Source organism: Tenrec ecaudatus, chromosome 2 (genome assembly GCF_050624435.1).
Source record: "Tenrec ecaudatus isolate mTenEca1 chromosome 2, mTenEca1.hap1, whole genome shotgun sequence".
NCBI classification, from domain to species: domain Eukaryota; kingdom Metazoa; phylum Chordata; class Mammalia; order Afrosoricida; family Tenrecidae; genus Tenrec; species Tenrec ecaudatus.
This window is the reverse complement of record NC_134531.1, coordinates 16,367,540-16,377,775: the sequence shown is the minus strand read 5'-3', so window position 1 is coordinate 16,377,775 and position 10,236 is coordinate 16,367,540. Positions and strand designations below refer to the sequence as shown.

At 37.3% G+C, this 10,236-nt stretch overlaps 1 non-coding gene across 1 annotated transcript; it reads left to right on the top strand.

Moving 5' to 3' along the window:
- Positions 1-1,349: 1,349 nt before the first annotated feature.
- On the top strand, positions 1,350-1,540 carry LOC142441825 (U2 spliceosomal RNA). Its single transcript, XR_012783144.1, has one exon. It is a non-coding gene; the product is annotated as a U2 spliceosomal RNA (small nuclear RNA).
- Positions 1,541-10,236: the final 8,696 nt, after the last annotated feature.

Here is a 10,236-nt window from a genome sequence, read left to right as displayed (position 1 = left end):
CATTAATGTAGTTTGTGGTATTCTGAGGCATCAGAAGTCATTAAGAGTCATCCAAATTTAGTGCGCATGTCTGTGTGTGCCTGCACATGAGCACATGCTAAATCTAGAGTGAAGAAAAATATCTAGATATAGATTACTCTGCTCTCCTACATTAGAGATGACAGTCATTTTTAACACGTTGCTACATGCGTTTTCTCTGTAGGCCCACATGCTATGACACATGTGTGTTTCTGAGGAAAACAACATAAGACCAACTAGGAAACTGCATGTTCTACAGTAAAACTAAAGTCATTTTTAACTCAATAGTAAATGTTTTTCTTTTTTATTAAAAGATCATTTATTGGGGGCCCTAACAACTCGTGTTACAATCCACATATCAATTGTATGAGACTTATTTGTACATATGTTGCCATCGTTCTTTTCTAGACATCTACTTTCTGTTGAGCCCCTGGGATCCGCTCCTCTTTCCTTTCCTCCCTCCACCCCCCCTATGCTCATGGACCCTTGAGAGATTATAGATTGCTATTATTTTCATATCTCACACCAACCGCTGTCTCCCTTCCCTCTGGTCTCTGTAGTCTTTCCCCCTGAAGGGGTGTTTGTGGTTATGTGTCAATCATTGTGATCTCTTCCCCTTTCCTCCCCTTCTTCCCCCTACCCTTTTGGTATCGCTACTCCCATTCCTCTTCCTGGGTTCCGTGTGTCCTGAGCGTTATCTCTTGACTATACTTATGTGCATGCTTTGGTCCAGTCCAGAGTGGGAAGCAGCACTGGGGTCACGATAGTTTGGGGTGAGGAAGCCTCAAGGGATCAGAGGTATATTGCATGATCCATCTGCACCCTGATTGACTCATCCCTTCCCTGTGATTCCTCTGTTGTCAGATGTTCAGTAGTTTGGGATGAGGAAGTCTCAAGGGATCAGAGGTATATTGCAAATCCATCGGTGCTCTACTGCACCTTGATCGACTCATCCCTTCCCTGCGACTCTTCTGTTGGGGAATGTCCCATTGTTTACAGATTGGCTTTGTGTCTCTGCTCCAACCCCCTTCATTGTCAGCAACATGTTTTTGTTTGCTGTTTGTTATGAATATTCTGATGCCTGCTACCTAGTCCCATGACACCTCACGATCGCACCAGTTTTTGTGCATCTTCCATGTGGGCTTGTTACTTCACTGTTGGATGGCCGCTTGTTTAACCTGAAGCCTAAAACTAAAGAAATTTATAACAAAAATAAAATCAAGGACAGGCCATTTGAGCTATATACAACTTTGTAGCTAGCCTAATCTGAAAAGACATGTATGCTACTGAAGCTAATAAGAAGTTAGTTATTCAATGAAAAATACTGGAGGATCGCTTCTCGGCCTTTTGGCTAAGATCAAGTGTAGTATCTGTTCTTATCAGTTTAATATCTGATACGTCCTCTATCCGAGGACAATATATTAAATGGATTTTTGGAATTAGGAGATGGAATAGGAGCTTGCTCCATCCACTCCACGCATCGACCTGGTATTGCAGTACCTCCAGGAACGGTGCACTCCCCTCGGGGAGCAAAAAATAAAAAAAAAAATAATAATAAAAATTAAAAAAAGAAAAATACTGGAGGAAATTATGGACATAAAGGTAGCATGTATATACATGAGAGAGTTTGGTGGGAAAACGGAGGGTACTGAAATGTGGAGGGAAATGGAAAGGATACAAAGATAGGGAGAAGTATTCCACAACTTCTCCCAGGCAGGTGTCATTGCTTATTTGCGCCTTAGGAAAGAACACAGGGCAGGTGCTGTCATGTAGAGCACTGCGTTTTTCATGGGTGTCTGTGATTAGCTGAGGCAGTGCATTTCGGTTCAGGTGATACAAAGTGTACTGGGTGTTCAGCGTCACTGAGTAGGTGGCAACTCATGGAGACCTGATGGATCACACAGTGAAACGTCTCCTGGTCCTCCATATTTACAGTGATGGCTATGGGCGAGCCTGGTTTTGCAGCCACTTTGTCAGTCCACGTTGTTGAAGGTCTTTGTTACTGACATTTCATTTTACCCTCCGTGATGTTCTTCTCCAGGGACTGGACTGTCCTGATAATATGTCCAAATTAAGTGAGACCAAGTCTTGCTACCCTGACTTCTGTGGTGGCTCATCAACTTTATGTCTTTTATTATCAGAATAACTTACTACTATGTAAGGTGTTTTTCTTCTGAATGCATTTATAGTTTCTTGCTCTACCTGAACTTTAAGAATGTACACATGACTATTGAAACATGAAAAATCGAGCGCTTTTTTTGGTAGTCACTAACAAGCTATTATGTTCTAAGCTCTGTGCTCAGGAAATGAAAATAATAATCATTTTATAAATGGAAGCATATTTATATGCCTTCATCAAAAACAATTTCTAGTAATATCTATATTAGATGGTAAACTAGGTTTGGGCTATGTGCATAGTTTTATAATAAATCCCAGACAATATAATTGTGAAACAGCTTTGCTAAGTAAAAGGTTTCTTTTATATAAAACCATGTTTCTACTTCCTTTCTTACAAAAGAGGATATATTTCATTAAAATTTACCAAATACAGCTTATCCAAAGCTCCTAGGCTGACAAGATAATGGATTTCTGCTAATATGATGATTGATGATTGATGCTAGTTACTGAATGACTTTCCCCAAAGTTACACTATAGAGGCTCATCTTTCGTAATAATCAGCTCAGCCATAATAGATTTCCAATGTATAATTGGGTTTGACTTACTGGGCACACGAAGGGATTAAATTGATTACAGGAAAATTACTTTTGTGTCAGTAGCTTCTCTGACTATGTGGGTGGCTAGCATGAGTATTAAATTCTACCTTGAATTTAGCTGATTCTCCCATAGTTTTGTTCTCTTGTAATGCCTTTGTTATATTCTTTAAAATGATCATTGGTTGTTTTTTTTTTTTAAATAAAAATGACTGCATTCCGAATGAGGCCACTACTTGGCTCTCGACTTGTTTTTAAGTAAAATGGCTCTGTATGAGTCTCTATGATCATTTCACCATTAAGTAAAATTTTAAAAATATATTGGATCTCAGATTGTCTTATTTCTTGTAATTTCTGATGACAACTTGAATATCATGTTTGTAAAGTGAGCTAGCTAAATAAACTATGAAGGGTTATTTTTTTTACGCCGGTGTCAAAATACCTTCATATTCAGGATTTTTTGATTATTAACATATTTTATAATTCAGCCATAGAGAAGAATCCTCAAACCTCACTTGAAATCATTAGGTATTGAATAAATAAGAAGCACACATTTAAAGAAACACTAAAATAAGAATGTTGCAATGATTTTCTTAAAAAAAATCTATAGTCAACATATATGCATCCCCCAATATTGTTATAAAACACTTTAAATAAATTCTGAAGCATTAGAATGAACATAAATTATAAATCTTGTAGTCAGCTTGATTCGGAATTATGTGGTTAGTTAGTTTCACCACAATATCTTTCAGTTTTCTTAGTTTCCATTTTTGCAAAATATTTTGTACATACTTTTGGTTATGTGTAATATTTAAAGAGTGCTATCATCATTCTACTCAAAAGAATGGCTAACATTTAATGAACACTTAATATCAAATGCTGATAAGAGATAACTTACTTGCAATTGGGAGTGTGGAATTATATGAGCACTTGGAAAGAGTTGGTATGGTTTTAATAGGCTCATGCACATGTCTGCAACATAGCACTGTAATTTTGCTTTTAGGAACTTAACCAAGAAAAAAATTAGTGACAAAAATAGGTATACTAAAATAGTGATGAAAACCTTAAAAGAATTCAACCAATTTCTTCAGTACAAAAACTGATCAAACATGCAGGTAAGCTGCATTGACAATTCCTGGAGATTGGAAGGCAAAAGGTGGACACAAATGAAGGAACAGCTGCTGGAAAATATGGTCTTGGTGATGGAAACAAAGCCGGAAATTTTGTAATCGAAGTTTTCAAAGCCAATGAGATGTTCATAGCAAAACAACCTTTTTTAATTAACAACACGAATGGTGATGATACACATGGACTTTTCTGGAAGGAATGCAAAGAAATCAAATTCTCTAGAGATAGAATGTACAGAAATCAAATAAAATCTGTGAGACAGACAAGAGAGAAGCTCAATATGTGAAGCCAAAATGAGACAGAGAGTTGCCAGAGGAACAGCAGACCACCAATTGGTTTCATGGAAGCTCAGGCTGAAGCTGAGGAGATTTAAACACGTGTACACAGCCAAAATATGATCTGACTGCATATCCCACTTAATTTTGAGAACATCTCAAGAACAGATTTGAGGCACTGAATCCTAATGACAGAAGAGCTGATAATCTGTGGGATGACATCAAGAACATCATTCAGAGAGAAAGCAAACTGTCACTAGACAAGAAAGAGGAAAAGGGCAAAGCAAATGTTATGAGACTCTAAAACTTGCCCCTAACTGTAGAACAGCTAAGGCCCACGGGAGAAATTACGAAGCTAAAGAGCTAAATAGAAAATTTCAAGGAGAAGCTCAAGAAAACAGTAAAATATTACACTGAAGTATGCACACACCTGGGGTTAGAAATATGGTAGGGAAGAACACACTCAGAGTATCTTAAACTGAAAGAACTCAAGAAAAAATTAAGTCTCAAGTTGCAAAATTGAAAGATTTTTTTAAAAAATATAGAATGTTTCAGGAAGCATAAAATTTTGCTGAAGATCATCCAGCAATGGTTCCAGCAGTATACTGGCAGGGAGCTGCCAGAAGTTCAAGCTAGAGTCAAAAGAGGACATGGAGAAAGAGATAGCATTCCTGATGTCTGTTAGACTTAGGCTGAAAGCAAAGAATACTAGAAAGAGGTTTATTTGGGTTTCATAGACGATGCCAAGACATCCGACTGTGTGGATCAGAACAAACTACGGGAACTTGTTTGCAAAGCAGGGGAATTCCATAACACTCCGTTGTGCTCATGTGGAGCATGCACACGGATCAAGGGGCAGTTGTGTTGACACAACAAAGGAATCCTGCTTGGTCAAATAGAGTGGGATTGAACAAGAGGAAAACCCTAAGAGATGGATGGACACAGTGGCTGTAACAATGGCTCACGCATAGGAACAACTGTGAGGGTGGTGAAGGACCAGCTGTGTTTCATTCTGTTAACCATCGGTTCTCTGCGGGGCTGAACAAATCTGATGGCACCTAAAAACAACAACAACAGCCTTTGCGCATGCAAAGCCTGAGCATGGAACCAGAAGCAATCATGTGAACAGAAAAAGAGTGCACTGCATGGTTTAAAACCAGGAGAGGTGTGTGTCAGGGTTACAGCTTTCGCCATACTGATGGTGGTAGTTAGATAAACTGCTGTCAATTTGAGAGGATTAAGAGTGAATTGGGTGCAATGTAGCCCGTCAATTAAGTCATTGCTTGATGACCTAATATGGAGACGCTAAAGAGATAAATAGCTCACTGGAAGAAGGACAGACTCACTCCTTGTGAAACATTTCTGAGGAGAAGCCACAAGAAAGTACCCTGATGCAGCCAGAACCTGGGAGCTGGAGAAGCCAAATAGAGACCCCTGCCAGAGCTGAGATGCTAACAAGGCCACTGGATTCACAAGACTTCCCACGCACTGACCTGTCATCTTCCTCAATTCAGTGTCATGCATATGTTTTATGAGTCTGAAGTGGACTTTATAGATTGGTATCAGGCATAGGGACTAATACCGGATTTAGGACTAGATCTGGCCTGGCTGGGATATTTTCTCTATATTCAATTGCTGTTGTATATAAAGCTCTTTCCTATACACATATGAGTGTCTATGAAATTCTTTCTAGAGTACCCAGACTAACACACTTATTCAAACTTTATCTGAGGAAATAATTAGAGACGTTGGATTATATGAAGAAGAATATTGTATCAGGAGTAGAGGAAGGATTATTGACATCCTAAAATACACATATGACACAACGTTGTTTGCTAAAAGGGAGGAGGACTTGAAGCACTTGCTGATGAATATCAAGGATAGCAGCCTTCAGTGTGGATTATAACTGAATATAAAGAAAACCAAAATTCTCAAAATTGGACCAATAGGTAACATCATAATAAACAAAGAAAAGATTCAAGTTGCCAAGGATTTTGTCTTACTTGGATTCACAATCAATGTTCAAGGAAGCAATGCTCATGAGCTCAAATGACACATTGTGTAGAGTCAATCTGCTGCACAAGACCTTCTTTAAAGAAACGAAAAGCAAGTATGTTGCAATAACGACTAAGGTGCTCCTGACCAAGCGGTGGTATTTTCATTTGCTTTCTATGGTGAAAATTAGACATTGAATAAGAAATTCCAAAGATAAATGTATATATTTAAATTATAATGCAAGGAAAGAATATTGAAAGTACCACAAACTTCCAAAAGAACAAATAAATCTGTCTTAGAAGTACAGCCCAGCCAGAATGCGCCTTAGAAGGAAGGACAACCAGACTTGGTCTCACGTTCTTTGGACATACTATCAGGGGAGACCAGTCCTTGGAGAAGGGCCTCATTCTTGATAGAGTGGTGGGCTAGCAAATAGGAGGAAGGCCCACCAGATGAATTGACTCAGAGACAAGAACAATTGTGAGGCTGGTTCGGGACCATGCAGTGCTTTGTTCTTTTGGACATAGCGTCTCCAGGGGTCAAAACGGACTGCACAGCACCTATCTACAACAGCATCCGGGTGCAAGTGGCTCACGCCACTTTTCAATTTTCTTATATTCAAGGGAAAGTTAGACATTGAAGAAAGGAGACAATATAAGAATTAGTACATTTGAATTATGGTTCTGGTGAAGCGTATTGAACGTACCATGACCTACCAAATGAACAAACAAATCTGTTTTGGAAGAAGTACAACAAGAATACTACTTAGACTTAAAGATCAGGAGAATTAGTCTCAAGTATTCTAGACACATTATCAAGGGAGACCAGTCCCTCCTGTCTACTCTTTGGGAAATGCTTTGAAACTATGGAACAATTGAGTCATATAATCAGCAGCATTACAAAGAGGACTTACAAGTCAACTTGATGAAGACGGCATTTTAAGATTTGGAAGAGTTAGTGCCAAAGGGTAGGAAAGCTAATATAAAGGTAAATAGATTGATTCCAAACCAATTTTAAGAACTCTAAACTAGGTTCTTGAAAGAAGGAAAATAAAAGAGCTAGATCTAATTCAAGGGCAGCCAAGGAAGTAATGACAGGACACAACATTTTTAGGGAAAGGCAAAGAGCAAAGGGATAATATATGTCTCCTTTTTCTATCCTGAGGCACTAGGAGAAGATGTTGTTTTTAATTATATTGAAGGAAAGTTCTATAACAACCTATTGGCACCTTTATGGGAGCTGAGAATTGGTTTTTAGCTTCTGTGACCTTCAGGGAAAAAAATTAATTCATCTATGGTGAAAAATTAGGGAGAGGCAGGAAAAAAGAAAATAATATTTTCTTCTGAAAATAATTCTGTAAAGCTTGAATTCTGTGTTTAAAAAACATTTATTCATATTTCCTGATGTAATTCACATAGAGTATATTTTTGCCATTTTTAAGAGTATAGTTCATTGACTTTTAACCAACACATGCACATACATATATACAATTGCATTTTAATATGAGTACATATGAAATATAAACTATGTCCATGTTTGGTTACTGCTCTTTTTAAAAATGAATATAAATGAAATCTTATAGAAGATAGCATTTTGTGACTAATTTTTCCCATAATGCTTTTGATTTTCCTTCAGGTATTAGTACTTTTTTATTCCTTTAATTCCTCTTTACAAATTTGTCTTTACCACAATTTGTCTTTCTCTTCACTAGTTGATAGACATGTCGACTGTTTTGGCAATTATGAATAAAACTCTTATAAACATTCAAACAAAGGATTTTATGGACTCATGTTCTCATTTCTTGGGGGAAAACACCTGGGAGTGAGATGGCTGGATTTTATGGTATATTTGTTTGTTTTATCAGTATCTTCAAAATTGCTTTCTAAAGTGATTGGAGTGATTCATAAACCTCATTATAAACCCCCCAAATATAAAATTTCTAGAAGAAAACATAAAACAAAATATTCTTTACTTTATATTTCTTTGCTAAGAAAAGAAAAGCACCGGTCATAAAAGATATACAAGGAGGCTTCAAAACTTTTAGGGAAAAAAAATCCATTATCTTCATTCCATTACTATAGGAACATTTCAGAACTCCTCCACCTCACAAGTATTAGATTTAACAAAAATATTCAAAACATGCTTTTTGAAAGTCACTGATTAAAAAATAAAGAATAGTCTAATAAGTCACATACTGAAAGAGAATATTTTCAAAACACATGTCTGATAAAAAATGTGTATCCAGAGCATATAAAAACATTCTCAACTCATAAAATAGTAATAATAATTTAATAAGACAAAAACAAACAAAACATTCACACACACCCCAAAAAAGTATCCATCATCCCTCTGATAGGGATGTCTGCCTGTCTGGGGAGACCTCGTCCTCACTGTGCATGGCAGCCACTAAGTAGTCAACATTCCCTCCTCTCCCTTCACTATTTGACCTATATAATGATACGATATCTGTACTAGATCCAATAAAGTGGGGTTTTTTTGGGGGGGGGGAAATATAGATGGTGAATGAAAACATGAAAAGTTGCTCCACAACATTCCTCACTACAGGAAGGCAAATAAAACCACTCTGAATACCACTACATTTGTACACCCATTAGCATTTCTAAACTTAATTTATTTTAAAAAGAGAAAATAAAACTGCAGGCAGAAACAAAGAGTATCCACAGTGTTTATCAAATTCCATCTCCATATGTGTCATTTGTAAGGACAAATTCATATTTCTGGTAGAATAGTCGTAATTTTAGAAAAAGGACATTTTCTTCTATGCTATTGTTAAAGAGCCATCTTTGAAAACAAGCGGGTAACACGCTGGCGTCTCAATAATCATGTTGTACATCAGAATCCTCTCTGAAGATATTTATGACTATTAGTCTTCCTTGGGGGTTCTCCTAAATTCTGTGCATAGTAGAGAAATTCATCTTGAATGAGAGAGAAGTTGAAAGAGAGGAGAGTGGGAGTGGGGAAGGAGAAAATAGATCTCCTTTGATTCTGCAGGTTTAAATAATAGAGACCTATTATTTAAGAATAGTAGGTTGAGCATTTGAAACTGTGGCCCTTGTGCTTTCTAGTATAAGAGGGGAATTTTAAATGTTAAAACTACTACTACGTTGTGGTTGTAAGAGAGTGTGTGTCTCCCCGTGTGTGTATTTAATTTGTTCATTTCTTTGTCTATAACCCAAACTTGATTTCGTTTGAGATTTTATAGTTTCAGCTTGTTTCTTCAAAAACAGGTATTCGGGTGATAATTTAATTGTCTCCCTCAGTACTTTACTTAGGACAATAATTGCATGTTCCAAAGGGAAACCAAACAAACAAACATATGATCCCTTTATTTCATGGACTATCCAACCTCAGAATCATGGCCTATCAAACCTCAGAAGTACTAAATTAAGAGCGCTGATGGAAAGATTCTTCTCAAATAGCCCAATGAGTACAACTCACAGAATTTAATTTTGGCAAGACTTGTTTGGCTATTTATGTAACCCTCCATTTGCTTTGCCTGCATATGTCCCCACTGATACAAGCTGCCAGGCTAGGCAGAACTGAAATCAGGAATGTGCATAATCAGAACTAAAAAGCAGCAAGGGAGCAGCAGGTTCCATTTCTGGTCCAAGACTGAGGTCACAGGGGTGGTCAGGTGTAATCAGGGGTCAAGAAATCCAGAGCCAAATGGAGCAACTGCCAAATGCCACGTTCAAGAACTGGAGCCAAGGAGCCATCAGGAGCCAGGAAGCAATCGCGATTACACAAACAGGCAGCCCTTTCTGCAGGGAGATCTAATTCTGCGGGATGAATCAGGAAATCTAGAGATTAATATAGTTGAGTCCATCTCTTGTTCTACAACAACTGAAAGAAATGAGGCTGACAATAGAAATTCTAGGATTTTTATATCTCTATATTGTTATGCTGGTTGTTCATAATGGTTATTATCTCTGTCGATGAGCAAAGTGTTATGTATACTTTCATAACTTTATTGCTTCCATTCCTATAAGATTATTAAAAGTTATTCAGAATTATGCCTATATTTATTTTTACATGTTTTTGTCAGCATTTTATATATTTTACATTAGATATTTGATGAAATGCATGTT